Source organism: Heterodontus francisci, chromosome 15, assembly GCF_036365525.1.
Source record: "Heterodontus francisci isolate sHetFra1 chromosome 15, sHetFra1.hap1, whole genome shotgun sequence".
Classification (NCBI taxonomy): Eukaryota; Metazoa; Chordata; class Chondrichthyes; order Heterodontiformes; family Heterodontidae; genus Heterodontus; species Heterodontus francisci.
The window spans coordinates 43194142-43209650 of NC_090385.1; the positions used below are offsets into that span (position 1 = coordinate 43194142).

Consider the following 15509-nt stretch of genomic DNA (forward strand, 5'->3'; position numbering starts at 1 on the left):
CCCAACATCCCATGCAGACAACCAGTGGATTGGCCCTGAAATGCACTGTATTTAAGTGCACCCTTCTACTTTGCACTCTTGTTGCCCATCATTGAACACTGCTGGTCTTATTTCCCCTGATGTGCACACGAAATACTAACAAAACAAACAAATCTCATCTGAAGAGTTATTAGTCTGTCTCAGGAAATCTAACTATCCCCGTTTCCGCATCACCACAGATAGAAAATTCAGGCCTAAAGGGAAGTATATTTCACCTCAACTGCCCTCCCCCCACTGACAGAAAACTGGTATTGGCAAGGTATTACAGAGTTACCAAGTGAACATTTTGTGAAAGTACAAGATGATTAACCAAAATTTGTTTTTGGTAACAACTTTTGCTTTAACAACTAATGTTTTAACTAATTTTATATAAAAGTGACTATTTTTAGCACCATCTAAAGGTGCAACTTGTACTGATGATAAATGGGGCTTTCCTTTGACCAAGCTTAACAGGAGTTTTGAAAGTATCTTGAGATGAAATATGACCACCTCAGCATGGGAAAGGCATCCGCTGCTATGTCCAGACTGGCCAAGAGGGTGTGGGAAAAAGGTGCACTGACATGGAATACAAAAGTCCGAGTGTTTCAAGCCTGTGTCCTCAGTACTTTGCTCGACAACAGTGAGGCCTGGACAACGTATGTCAGCCAAAAGTGACGTCTCAACTCATTCCTTCATTGCTGCCTCTGGAGAATCCTTGGCATCAGGTGGCAGGACGTATCTCCAACGCAGAAGTCCTCGAGGCGGCCAGCATCCCCAGCATATACACCCTACTGAGCCAGCGGGCACTTGAGATGGCTTGACCATGTGAGCCGCAAGGAAGATGGCAGGATCCCCAAGGCCACATTATACAGCGAGCACATCACTGGCATCAGACCCACCGGCCGTCCATGTCTCCGCTTTAAAGATGTCTGCAAACTTGACATGAAGTCCTGTGACATTGACCACAAGTCGTGGGTGTCAGTTGCCAGTGATCACCAGAGCTGACGTACAGCCGTAAAGGCGGGGCTAAAGAGTGGCAAGTTGAAGAGACTTAGCAGTTGACAGGAAAAAAGACAGAAGCGCAAGGAGAGAGCCAACTGTGTCACAGCCCCGACAACCAATTTTATCTGCAGCTCCTGTGGAAGAGTCTGTCACTCTAGAATTGGCCTTTATAGCCACTCCAGGCGCTGCTGCACAAACCACTGACCACCTCCAGGCGCTTACCCATTGTCTCTCGAGACAAGGAGGCCAAAGAAGAAGAACTCAGCATTTATAGATTTATCACTTTTTCAGTGGAGAAGTTCTTCCTAATATCTGTGCTACATTGACTTTGTGCTAATTTCCATTTATTTCCTCTTGTCCTTTACTCTTCATTTTGCAGCGATATTCTGGGTTAATGTTATCTAATGATTGATATTTCAGTGAGGTTTCCCCTTCCTGCCCTCCTTTCAAACTGTAAAGCTCAAGCTTCTTGAATCATTCCTTGTCCACACCCCTTTACAATTGGAAACCTTTGAAATTTTCCCAGTGTATTTTACTTTTATAACGTGGTGACTACAACTGAACACTGTATTCTAAGTGTGGCCTGACCAATGTTTGGAATACATGCACACAATTTCTGCAGATGTATTCTATCCTATTGTGGCTATATAGCCCAGCATTTGACTAGCTATTTAGATAGTTTTGCCACATTGTATGGACTGTTACTTCCTGTGCTGCTTGGCTGTTATTGATTTGTAAACTTACCAATACATTTTTGGTCAGAATTTAATACTTCATAGTTAGTGTGTAGTTTTATTGGTCTTGTATGTGCCCAATTCCATAACCATTTTGTAAAAATTTAGCTCTATCCTTTGCCTCCACTGATCTCACTATTTTTATATCCTCATTTATAAGTTAGTTCCACTTTGTGTTCTTTAGCTAAATTAGGTTCTGCTCTGACTTCTATGAAACTGTCCTCGATATTTCTCCAATTTCTCACTATACTTCTTACAAGTACTCTCCATTTTTACTTTTAATGCTATAGAAGAGATACAGAGAATGACCATAGTAATTCTGGTTTGCTGGATGTGCAATATTGTTGCTGTTACTGCCTGCAGTGCAGCATCAGTAGATACAGACAGTGCCCTCAAGAAACAGAGAGGACTTGACAGGAAGATGAAGCTATAAATAAATTAGCTGGCATACTGAGGAGGGTCTGGAGGTATTCATGGGGAGGTTTACAATTCTGCCTGCCTGCATAGCTGAATAGAAGAGGAGATCGAAGGACTTTTAATGAGTGATAATTTTGTTAAGAGACCGTACACCAGATGCATTCACGGCAAATGTTATCGTGCACTTAGTTGATTTAAACATAGACAATGCGGCCAAGAAGAAAAACTTTGTTATGTGGAGAAGGAGAAAGCTGAAGTTTCCATGGTAACCTGAATATGCTGTTTATGCCTCAGTGGTGAAATCATGTAAATCCAATTGGAGGGGAGAATGAGGCCTTGTCTGGCTTGAGTTCTGAATAGGCCTGAATGCAAGGCCCAAGGCTTAAAGTGTGTTAGAGGCTGACTTGGTGAAGAGGGAAGCACAATAGAAACAGAGTTCCTTCTCTTCTCCTGGACATTATTAATGATGCCCTTAACTGTCAGCAACTGAGATGGAGGCCTCTCTTCTTCAGTCAGTGCTCACACAGTCCAAAACAAGAGAACACAGCACCTGGCTGCTCTAATTAACAACCAACATTGAATTAGAAATTTTCACATACTGAGAAAATGGTTGCTCGCGCATCTAATTACATTATATACCTTTACAGTCATCTGAGTTAATGGTGTGTGATATGTGGGGTTAATGGGTAACTCTTGTCAGTTTTAAAGATGCATTGGCTTGTGTATTATGAGGCCTAGAAGACATTTGAGTGCAGGACTCAACAGCTTTGTCATTAACATCATTGATTGCATCTGATAATTTTTGAGAGAGGAAATAAATCTCTCTGTAAGCCCCTCTGATGGCTCAGTCAATATAATCACTGTCTGGTGTGATACAGAACTATGTAGAATAGACTAGGTCTCAAATTTGATCCTGGATCCTGCTGATTTAGATGATAATACTTTGGGTGTTACCGTTAACTCCAGCCAGTGGCTATAAACTGAGGAAGGGAAGAATCAGCCAGGGTTCCTGCTCCTGATCCTGATCACCATACAGTGACTTTTACTGAAAAGAACAGGTGTAAATATTGGATGAGAAGAGGATTGGGCTTGGCTGTGGTGCTTCTTATAGTCTAATAGAGCCAGGTGATACCATCTCGGTTCACACAGGAAGAATGGTGACTGTATGAGACCAAAGTATTACCACATTATTCCGGAGGTCAGCTAATGCAGTATAGATTAAGGATTGAACATGGGACCCTGCTGGTCTATATGACTCAAGACCTCACAATTTGTGAACATTTGTTAACTGACTCATTAGGACAGTAATGGTTAATGTTACATGATGGGAGAGGTGAGTGGTAGTGGAAATCAGGGTTTATGTGCCTAATGTTCTCATTTTAACCAGATAGTAGAACTATTAAAAACAGTTGCTTGTGTGCTATTTGTGAAATGAAATAATGGGGAAGCTGGAATCCATAAACACCTGTTGAAGCGTGAGAATGTGTAACTGTGTTAGATTAGTCTGCCTGCCCATCCTCTCCTCAGAGTGACTGCATCTGTTATGAAGCGGGCATGTGGTCCCAGTGTGCGTCTGATTGCGGCAAATAACCTCTCACCTGCTTATCAACTTCTGCCCTGTCTGACTGTGGGGTCAAAGCAGCCCCTGGCTCCCTCTGTGAAGGACAGCTTCTTATAGCATCTGTCTCTCCAGCAGTGTGGCAAATGCCCTGAATGTCTTTGAAGTCACTGTGTGGGCAAACAATACTTCTTAATGCAACCTGTTGTGATTTTCTTGTCGTTACTATACTTGTTGCAGAGTGAAATGTCTGCCATCACACCATGCTCAATTCTCTGTGCTGCTTGATTTTTCTGTCTTGTTTATGAATATCCTGATGTAGAATTCTTTAAGCTGTAAAACATATATTGAAGGCAAGTCTGACTTCATTTGTTTATCAACATCTATTTCTTATAGTAACCATTCCTGTCAATATAATAAAAAATAGGGCTACTAAAGGGACTGGGTTGTGAAGGTAAAACCTAATTAGAGATCTTCAGATAGCAGAATGCAATCACTAACACAAAATTGACATTGCATTACGTTTCTGCATTTAAATAATTTCTTTTTACACTGTAAGTGAATGTAACGTCTATTATTATATCTAGTCCTGGTGTGGATCAATATAGCTTCCAGACATACTTATTTCCGTGTATTTTTTTAAAACCCTTTTCCGTCTCCCTGCATCCCATAACTTTTCCTTCAACTTTTTCTCTTTGCTTCTCTTCTGAAATCACTGAGGGTAACTTTAGACGATGGTGTCCAACACACAATATCGGGTTAGCCACCTGTTAAACACCAGTTTTCATTTCCATTGAAGCCAGTAGGAACGACAATCTGGAGAGGTTTTTAATGGGTGGACAAGTGTGTTTCACATTATCATTTAAAGTCAGAATCACCCCCAGTACTGAGTCTTGTGGGGAACAGTAAGTGGGTGCCAGCAGCCCTCTACAGCTCACCTCATTAGCCAAGCCTAATTTGGGAATCTGAACAGTGAGCATTTACAGGCTATTCAATCATTGGCCGAACACCACAGTGGAGCCCAATTTCATTCTACTGGACATGTGCAAATGTACGCTTTCCACCAAGGATCACTGGAGAGTAGTCAGGAAAGAAACCCTGACTTTTTTTTTAAAATCTCCTTGCTTAGCCTAGGAGTGCTGAGCACAGTTGTAGTGCCCTAAATATTAGTGACTGAAATTGGCTGTCAATGTGGACCATTCAAGCCTGTAGTTCAGGACCATATTGACTGATGCATTTATCCAGTCAACCTTTCAGGGAGTCTTGCACTTACTCTTTATCAACTGGTTTGCTCCATTCCCTCAGATTTGGAGTCTCCTGGGTTTGGTGTTGCACTGTTAAATGAAGTGTGACATTCAAGGTGAGCAGGGACTGGGACAGCTCTTGCGTAAGGCAAATGTTCCTTTTTTTTTAAAGAAAAGGCTAATTTAAATTACCATGAGGTTTTTGAATTGCATTCTCCATAAACCTTGAGTGCCTCATTTCAATTTCTGCTGAAGGTTTCTGCTGTACTTTAAAAAAAAAAAATGCATGCAATGGAGAAGTCCCTGAAATGGGTGAATTTTCAAGCTTGGTGGAAACAGGGCAGTAGCACCCCAAAAATGGTGGGCAGTGACCTACCTCCCTGTTACCACCCTGTGATCATGGCAATGCCTCCCCGGGCCTAGTGATGGGAGGCAGGTACAGCCCTCTGAATTAGAAGGAAGGCCCATTGAAAATGCTGATCAAGGTCCTATGTTGTACATTGAAACTTGGTTTCCATTTTTTGACTGAGATGGGCAGAGTTTGAGCCCTACACACTCCTGCCTGTAACAGCTGGTGGCCCAGCCATGCAGAGAGCATCTCAAAGGTAGGCTCCTCATTAATTTTGTTGGGCCATGAAGAGCAGGAGTGCTTTTACCAGACCCCACAAAACTAGCCACTATCACTACGTTTACCTCCCCTCTGTTCCCCTCCCCCCATCCCAAACAGCAGTAGTAGGGGTGCTACAATTGCCTTAAGACCACTGATATAGCAAGGGGGAAATCAGCCAGGGTTCCTGTTCCTGATAACTGTATATTGACTCCTGATGGAAGTGGTGCATGTGTGGACACTAGATGAATGCACAGTTGGGCTTGGCTGTGAGAGACTGGGAAAAATAATGACATTTATGCACCACCTTTCACATTCTCAGGCCTTCGTAATGTGCCTCACAGCCAAGTAAGCACTTTTCAAATATAGTCACTGTTGTGATGTAGGCAAACATAGCAACAAATCTGAGCACTGCAAAGTCCAGCAATACCTCTCATGATCAAATATCCTGCCAGCACTCAATTACATAGTTTCGGACATGAAGATTGAATCCTTGAGAGAGCTACCAGTAAGCTTCTGTTGCTTGTCGAACTGTATCTGAGTAAGCTAGCGCCTTGAGAGGCGAAAGTTTAAAAAAATAAATTATTCTCAACTCTGCTGGTGCTATGTAATGTGGAACAACTCTTTGACTATAACTACACTTGAAATTCAAAGAACAGTACAGCACAGGAACAGGCCATTCGGCGCTCCAAGCCTGCGCCGATCTTGATGCCTGCCTAAACTAAAACCTTCTGCACTTCCGGGGACCGTATCCCTCTATTCCCATCCTATTCATGTATTTGTCAAGATGCCTCTTAAATGTCGCTATTGTACCTGCTTCCACCACCTCCCCCAGCAGCAAGTTCCAGGCACTCACCACCCTCTGTGTAAAGAACTTGCCTCGCACATCCCCTCTAAACTTTGCCCCTCTCACCTTAAACCTATGTCCCCTAGTAACTGACTCTTCCAGCCTGGGAAAAAGCTTCTGACTATCCACTCTGTCCATGCCACTCATAACTTTGTAAACCTTTATCATGTCGCCCCTCCACCTCCGTCATTCTAGTGAAAACAATCCGATTTTATCCAACCTCTCCTCATAGCTAATGCCCTCCAGACCAGGCAACATCCTGGTAAACCTCTTCTGTACCCTCTCCAAAGCCTCCACATACTTCTGGTAGTGTGGCGACCAGAATTGCACGCAATATTCTAAGTGTGGCGTAACTAAAGTTCTGTACAGCTGCAGCATGACTTGCCAATTTTTATACTCTATGCCCCGTCCGATGAAGGCAAGCATGCCGTATGCCTTCTTGACTACCTTGTCCACCTGCGTTGCCACTTTCAGTGACCTGTGGACCTGTACGCCCAGATCTCTCTGCCTGTCAATACTCCTAAGGGTTCTGCCATTTACTGTATACTTCCCACCTGCATTCGACCTTCCAAAATGCATTACCTCACATTTGTCCGGATTAAACTCCATCTGCCATTTCTCCGCCCAAGTCTCCAACCGATCTATATCCTGCTGTATCCTCTGACCATCCTCATCACTATCCGCAACTCCACCCACCTTTGTGTCATCCGCAAACTTGCTAATCAGACCAGCTCCATTTTCCTCCAAATCATTTATATATACTACAAAGAGCAAAGGTCCCAGCACTGATCCCTGCGGAACACCACTAGTCACATCCCTCCATTCAGAAAAGCACCCTTCCACTGCTACCCTCTGTTTTCGATGACTGAGCCAGTTCTGTATCCATCTTGCCAGCTCACCTGTGATCCCGTGTGACTTCACCTTTTGTACCAGTCTACCATGAGGGACCTTGTCAAAGGCTTTACTGAAGTCCATATAGATAACATCCACTGCCCTTCCTTCATCAATCATCTTTGTCACTTCCTCAAAAAACTCAATTAAATTAGTGAGACACGACTTCCCCTTCAACATGAACATTAAAACTGATTTATCAATCAAGCATTTGGGAAAGCTTTTACCGAGATTCAAAGTGTTCACGATGAATCACAGAAAGTCACCTGATTTTTTTTTTTCTTTTTGTGTAGTTTAATTCTCTTCGTAATTTAATTGCTCTCTCCCTTCTTGCCAGTTCCATGAAGGAATTTGCAGAATTTCACTTTAAAAGAGTGGGCTCCCAGCTGGCTCCATGAGGCAAAAAATCTGTAACTTCAAACCACTCTGCAGAGAGTGGGTTTTACGAGCAAAGGTTGTTTAAAAAAACTTCAAATGATGGTGGGGGAAGGGAATGGGGAAGAAGGAGAAATGAGAAGCAGCAGGTGCATTATGAATAGGCGGCTGGTTTTGAAGGCCAGAAATGTCTAAGAAAAAATGCAAACGATTTATTTAATTATTTTTTTCTACATCACGCTTGAAAGAAGAGTGCTCAACTGACAGGGGCTTACTCTGAACTACAAGCATACAGCCCGTCCTATTTAAATTTGTCAGTTTGTAGAATGGCACGTAATGAACTCTTGGGATTTCAGCAAATGCCTGAAGTGATGCACTCTTTGAATGACCCAGTCCATCTGTGTATCACTGGACTCCAGATTGTTTGGAATAACTAGCTCTGAGCCAAAATCTCACCTTGCTGTAAGGAATGCAGAATAAAAGTCTCCGGCTTTACCTTAAAGGTTCCCAGGTCTTTTGAACAAATTGAGAAGAGGGAGTTACCTGACTGGCTGGCACTCAAATCCAGCTATGACTGATGTTTTAGTGGAAAGCAAGTTGCTTAACAAGAAAGAGTAAGTACACTCAGAACAACATTTTCAGATATGACAGGGCAGCAGGATCGGAGGGTACGGGCTTTGGATTGTAAAGGACGAGTTTCGGACAGATGCCGTGAAGTATTGCTTTACACAGGATAATGAACAGCTGGAAAGGGTTACCATGAAGGGTAGTTAGATTAGATTAGATTAGATTAGAGATACAGCACTGAAACAGGCCCTTCGGCCCACCGAGTCTGTGCCGACCAGCAACCACCCATTTATACTAATCCTACACTAATCCCATATTCCTACCAAACATCCCCACCTGTCCCTATATTTCCCTACCACCTACCTATACTGGTGACAATTTATAATGGCCAATTTACCTACCAACCTGCAAGTCTTTTGGCTTGTGGGAGGAAACCGGAGCACCCGGAGAAAACCCACGCAGACACAGGGAGAACTTGCAAACTCCACACAGGCAGTACCCAGAATCGAACCCGGGTCCCTGGAGCTGTGAGGCTGCAGTGCTAACCACTGCGCCACTGTGCCGCCCGTTGATGTCAGTTTAGGGAATTCATTTTTTTTAAAACACTGCTAGGTACTGTAATGCAAAGATGGTAGGTTTGGTATTCTGGAAGGATGAAATCAAATGTGCTGAAGCATCTCTTTCACCCCAGCCTACCCTGTGGATGAAGGTCTCTGACTGTAGGGCTTCTGCATGAAATGTATTTGGGCTGACTTGTATAATCCAGATTGTTCCTGGGGAGGGGAAGGGGCTGGGAGAGATGAAGAGAAGTGCTGGAATAAAGCTGTGCATTGTAAAATTGAGTCTCTATGCAGCCATTACGAACATATGAAAATTCAATAAGATGGACAGGAAAAAACTGGCTGGTCCTTCGAGCCCATTCCAAATATTTCGTGACTCCCCACGTCATCTTTTGAGGAGCACACAAACACCCTAGCCAGAGCCCAACCTGGAAATGAGGCCATCAGATGCCTAAAACCAGATGTACCATCATTAATCACTGTAAAAATGTTTGGGAAGTTGCTCTCTGACCCCCAAGGTGGTCCAAACAGGTTTCAGGCAATCCCATGAGGTACCAGCAGAAGTCCCACCCACTTTCTGTATGCAATAATATTGCCATGGTGAGGAAATTGTCCAGTTCCTTTTTGAATTGTTGCAGTGAATTAGCATTTGGCACTCAAGTCTGAAATTTGTTCCACTGAACCCTCCACATAAAACAAGAAACCTCCTGACATCTAATCTGTTCTTAGCTTGAGTAACTTATAGATATGACCCTATGTTTTCCCTAACCAATCCAACTTAAATAATCAATCCACATGGACACAGTCGAATCCCTTCAACATTTTAAATACTTGAATTAAAAATCTCCTCAAAGTCTACATTTTTATAGAGTTTAAAAAGAAAACACCTCTCTAAGCCCAATTAAGGGCTTTTAGGCTACAGATCATTTTAGTAGCCCTCCTTTGAACCTTTTCATGGGCATTAGTATCACCCTGCAAGTGAGGGAAGCACAGTTGGATACAGTAGAGACGAAATTGGTTTTCGGTGGTAGTGCTAAATGGAAGATGAGGAATCAGCAGCCATTTTACATCCCAAACCTTCTCTTTCTCTTTTCTACAAGAGAAAATTGAGCAGGATGTAAATTAGTTTCAGTTTCTTACCAAACTGTCCTACCTGTACCTGAGTACTTTTACTTGCCTTGGCAGTACCCTTTCAGTATTGATCGTGCACCTTCAGAGACTCCTGTGTTATGACGCCTAGGCCTCTTTGCCGCTCAACAGACTTAAATTCTCTAGGCAGTTGCTTTTTTCAGTAATTCGCTCTAGTGTAAAGGTTATTCAATAAATATTCGATTTCAGGTTTATAAAAGCATTTGTATACTAAGCCTGCCTTTGCCAAAAAAATGAAGGTTAAAGAGCAATTGGAGAGTTGTGCAGAAATGAGGAGGAAGCAGAAGTCTGATTCTCATCACAAAGACAAAAACAGTTTTTTTACTATATAAAAAAATAAACCAGGTTGTCCTCTGCCAGACTGAATTTGTTGCATCTGTTAAAGCTCATACATATTCATGATGTGCCTCATTAATATTCATGTATGTGTATCTCATTAATATTTATGTTGGTACTAAGCAGTGCTGCTTGTTGTCTTTTCCAGTACATGAAGCATGTGACAACATTTCTGTGTCACCGATGAAGCTGGGAGGCACAGAGAGGAGATGCAAAGAGGGAGATCTGGCAAAGGAGGTTTCACAGTATGGGGAGGAATAATGTAGAGTAATGTTAAAGGAGTTCTGTCTTCATGAAAGCATATATGGCAATTCTTTTAATTTAATGACATAAATATGGCATTGCAGTGCATATCTTGAATTATGTCATTCTGATGGCAGACAACAAATGTGGCTCTTATTCCATTGCAAAAAAAATGTTTGCCAAGTATTATTCCACATAAATACAGTTCACCTTAAGAGACGGCTCTAAAATTTAAGCACATTTATATCTATGGAGTTTGCTGCTCTTGCTGCTGATCACTATTGAGTGACTCCTTCTGGAAAACGCATGTGGACAGAATCAGGGTAGGATAACCTGCTAATACTCACTATCCGCATTCATGTATGAAATGTAGCCACTTGGCAAAATAATAAAGTGACTGCTGCCTGTGTAATTTTAACCCAGCAAGTGTCGGTGTCTTGAAGATAGAAAGGGAAAAGAGCCAGTGTTCAGTGAGGTGGGAAGATACACCGTTGCAAAAGGGAGAGTTTTGGGGTTGAGTGGGACGAGGGTGAGTGGGACAGGAGTGGATATCTCCACTGAAAGGATTCAGAAAGAAGTTTGGAAGAGTTCCCTCCAGAGATAGTGACATAAGTGTCTTTTGGTTACTGAAAAATAAATAGTGCATTTCTTCCCATTGCAGACAGTTTTTAGCCTCACTTGACCACATTGGCACAAATAAATTGAGCTTTCTGTGCAATATATGGAGCAGTTGTTTTTTAATCCATCATTTAATTAGGTTATGTACCTTTTTTAAAAAATGAAAAAAAAAATTTAAAGACTAAGCAATTTTTTTTTTAACACAAAACTTTACTTCAGTTGTACCTAATGCAGATGTGGGCCAAATGGCCACCTTTGCTCTAAATTCCAAAATTTAGTCAAACTTTAAGCACCGCCCCGCCCCCCCCCCCCCCCCCCCCCCCACCCCGGCCAGTCACAACATCCCAAATGTTTCTTGAATGAGCAAAGGTTTTGGCACTTATAGTCCTATGTGAAAGCCCATTCTGCTATTCAATCGCTGTGTATCTGTGCATCAGACATACTAATGTTAGTCCTTTTGTCCTGGTTTAGTTTGTAGTCGAGTTCCAGATTTACCTTTTTCCTTTATACTGTTTACCATGATTACACCTTTATAACTCCAACTTTCAGTTACCCTTTTAAGGCTGATGTACTGAGGTTTCTTCGGATTTTCATATAACTCAGTCATCTGAAGCCTGGGATCTGTCAAGTCGCTCTTTGCACTGCTTCCAGCACTTAGATGATTCCCTTGTGTCACAATGATCAGAACTGTTCATTATTTGAAGTGTGATGAAAGAAAGACTGCATTTATATAGCATCTTTCATGGCCACAGGACGTCCCAAACGTTTTACAGCTAATGAAATACTTTTGAAGTACTGTTGTAATGTAGGAAACACAGCAGCCAATTTATGCACAGCAAGCTCCCACAAACAGCAATGTGATACTGACCAGATAGTTTGTTTATGTGAGGTTGATTGAGGGATAAGTATCGGCCAGGACATAGAGGATAACTCCGCTACTATTCTTCGAAGTAGAGTCATAGAGTTTTGCAGTACAGAAACAGGCCCTTCGGCCCAATGAGCCTGTGCCGACCATCAAGTATCCGTCCTAACTAATCCCATTTCCCCGCACTTGGCCCGTAGCCTTGTATGTTATGGCGTTTCAAGTGCTCATTTAAATATTTCTTGAATGTCGTGAGTGTTCCTGCCTCTACCACACCTTCAGGCAGTGCGTTCCAGATTCCAACCACCCTCTGGGTGAAAAATTTCTTCCTCAACTCCCCTTTAAACTTCCTGCCCCTTACCTTAAATCTATGCCCCCTAGTTATTGACCTCTCCGCTAAGGGAAAAAGCTTCTTCCTATCTATCCTATCAATGCCCCTCATAATTTTGTACACCTCAATCAGGTCCCCCCTCAGCCTTCTCCGCTCCAAGGAAAACAACCCCAGCCTATCTAGTAGATAGTGTAAGTAGTGTCATGGGATCTTTTATGTCCACCTGAGAGGGCAGACGGGGTCTTGGACGGGATTTCATCTGAAAGACGCCACCTCTGACATTACTCCCTCAATACTGCACTGGAGTGTCCGCCTTGATTTTTGTGCTCAAGTCCCTGGTGTGGAGCATAGTCTAATTTAACCACTCCACTCACAGTACCGCTAGCGGGATAGGAAAATGCTTTCTTGTTGTTGGAGTTGGCATGTTATTCTGGCTGCAACTGCCTGTACAAATCAGCTATGTAGTTTCAGCACTGTTACCCTGTTCAAATTTTACCCTGAACATATCTTCGCATGACGTCAGAGCAGTTCTGTAGATCTTGGGATTATGACTTTGTGCTAACTATACGCACCATTGTTCAGCATTGTTGCTGGTCTCTGAATTTGTTTGGTGAATTGAATTCAGAAGTGGGAAAGCAGTTCCATAATATAAATGCTATTTGAGGTGCAATGTGTAGGTCGATGCATGTGTGGACTTGCAGGGCTGCCTTTTTATTTTCATTTCCTTCTACTGCAGAGGATATAAGGAGAGAGAATAAGGTGCCATCAACTCCCATGTATCAGCTGAATATAACCTGCATCCATCCATTCATCTTGCTAAGTTACATTTTAACTTTCCCACCCCCATTACACACACAGGCACACGTACGCACGTGCACACACATGTGCAAGTAACTCCCCAGTAAATGTAAGTGAAGGTTTGACGACTAAACTCTTTGGATAAATATCTGGTTGGGAACAGGACTGCAGGTTATAGGGAAATAATCAAATAATCTTTGGATACAATTATTTCTATACTTTTGAGGAAGGAGGGTCATTATCAGGGGAGTAGAGATAAATATTCCTTTCTTTTCCACAATTCCAGTTCTGAATCGCTTCAATCAGATTTCCATCCCTGCTACAGCATCGAACTGGTCCTAATCAAAGTCACAAATGATATACACTGTGCTTTAATCTTTCCTTCTCAACCGTGATCTCTGTGCAGCTTTTGAGACAGTTAACCACATCATCCACCTCCGGTGCCTTTCCTCTGTTGTCCAGCTCAATTGTACTGTCATTGCTTGGTTCCACTCTTGACCATTCATTGCCTGATCACCACCTCCAGCAATCAATTTGCTTACTGCCACTACATAGTTACCTTCAGAATTCCAATAGGATCTGTCCTTGGCACCCTCCATAGAACTATAGAGAAATTACGGCACAGAGGAGGCTATTCAGTCCGTCATGTCCATGCCGGCCGAACAAACTAGCCGCCCAATCTAATCCCACCTTCCAGCACCTGGTCCATAGCCTTGCAGGTTACAGCACTTCAGGTGTATGTCCAGGTACCTTTTCAAAGAATTGAGGGTCTCTGCCTCCACCACCATTCCTGGCAGTGAATTCCAGACACCCACCACCCTCTGGATGAAATAGTTTTTCCTCATGTTCCCTCTAATCCTTCTACCAGTCACCTTAAATCTGTGCCCTCTGGTAATTGACCTCTCCGCTAGGGGAAACTGGTCTTTCCTGTACTCTGTCTAGGCCCCTCATAATTTTGTACACCTCAATTAAGTCACCCCTCAGCCTCCTCTGTTCGAAGGAAAACAGCCCTAGCCAACCCAATCTTTCCTCATAGCTGCAACTTTCAAGCCCTGGCAACATTCTTGTAAATCTCCTCTGTACTTTCTCCAGAGCAATGATGTACTTTCCATAATGTGGTGACCAGAACTGCACGCAATACTCCAGCTGTGGCCTAACCAGCATTTTATACAGTTCCAGCATCACATCCCTGCTTTTGTATTCTATACCTCAGCCAATAAAGGAAAGCATTCCATATGCTACCTTCACCATTGTATCTACTTGTCCTGCCACCTTCAGGGACCTCTGGACATGCACTCCAAGGTCTCTCACTTCTTCCAGCCCTCTCAATATCCTCCCGTTTATTGTGTATTCCCTCACTTTATTTGCCCTCCCCAAATTCATTACCTCACACTTCTCTGGATTGAATTCCATTTGCCACTTTTTTGTCCACTCAACCAAACCAATGATATCATTCTGGAGTCTACAGTCATCCTCTTCACTATCAACTACAAGGTGAATTTTTGTGTTATCAGCAAATTTCCCAATCATGCCTCCCACATTTAAGTCCAAATCATTAATATGTACCACAAACAGCAAGGCACCGAGCACTGAGCCCTGTGGAATGCCACTGGAAACAGTTTTCCATTCGCAAAATCATCTGTCGACTACTACCCTTTGTTTCCTGTCCCTGAACCAATTTTGGATCCAACCTGCCACAATCCTCTGTATCCCATGGGCTTACATTTTACTGACCAGTCTGCCATGTGGGACCTTGTCAAATGCCTTACTAAAATCCATGTAGACCACATCCACTGCACTACTCTCATCAATCCTCCTTATTACTTCCTCAAAAAACTCAATTAAGTTAGTAAGACAGGACTTTCCCCTAACACATCCACACTGACTATCCCTGATTAATCCGTGCCTTTCTAAGTGGCAGTTAATCCTGCCCCTCAGAATTGATTCTAACAACTTACCCAGCACCGAGGTTAGACGGACTGACCTACAATTCTTTGGCCTATCCCTTGCACGCTTTTTAAACAATAGTACAACATTCGCAGACCTCCAATCATGTCTTACCTCGCCTGTATCTAATGAGGGTTTGAAGATGATCCTCAGCGCATCCGCTTTTCCTCCCTTGCTTCCTTTAACAACCTGGGATGCAATTCATCCAGCCCTGGTGATTTATCCACTTTCAAGGATGCCAGACCCTCTAGTACTTCCTTTCTCATTATGCTTATCGTATCTAATATTTCACTCCTCTTCCACGTTTACTTACTGCCTCCTCGTAACATCATCCAAAACATCGGGGTCAGCTTCTATATACACTGATATAGCTCTACCTCTACAGTGCCTCTCCTGATCAGCCTT

At 42.8% G+C, this 15509-nt stretch overlaps 1 protein-coding gene across 2 annotated transcripts in view; it reads left to right on the plus strand.

Annotated features, from left to right (window-relative positions):
• efnb1 (ephrin-B1) overlaps positions 1-15509 on the plus strand; it is a 186693-nt gene that overhangs the window by 86558 nt on the left and 84626 nt on the right. The gene's annotated exons all lie outside the window — the stretch shown is intronic.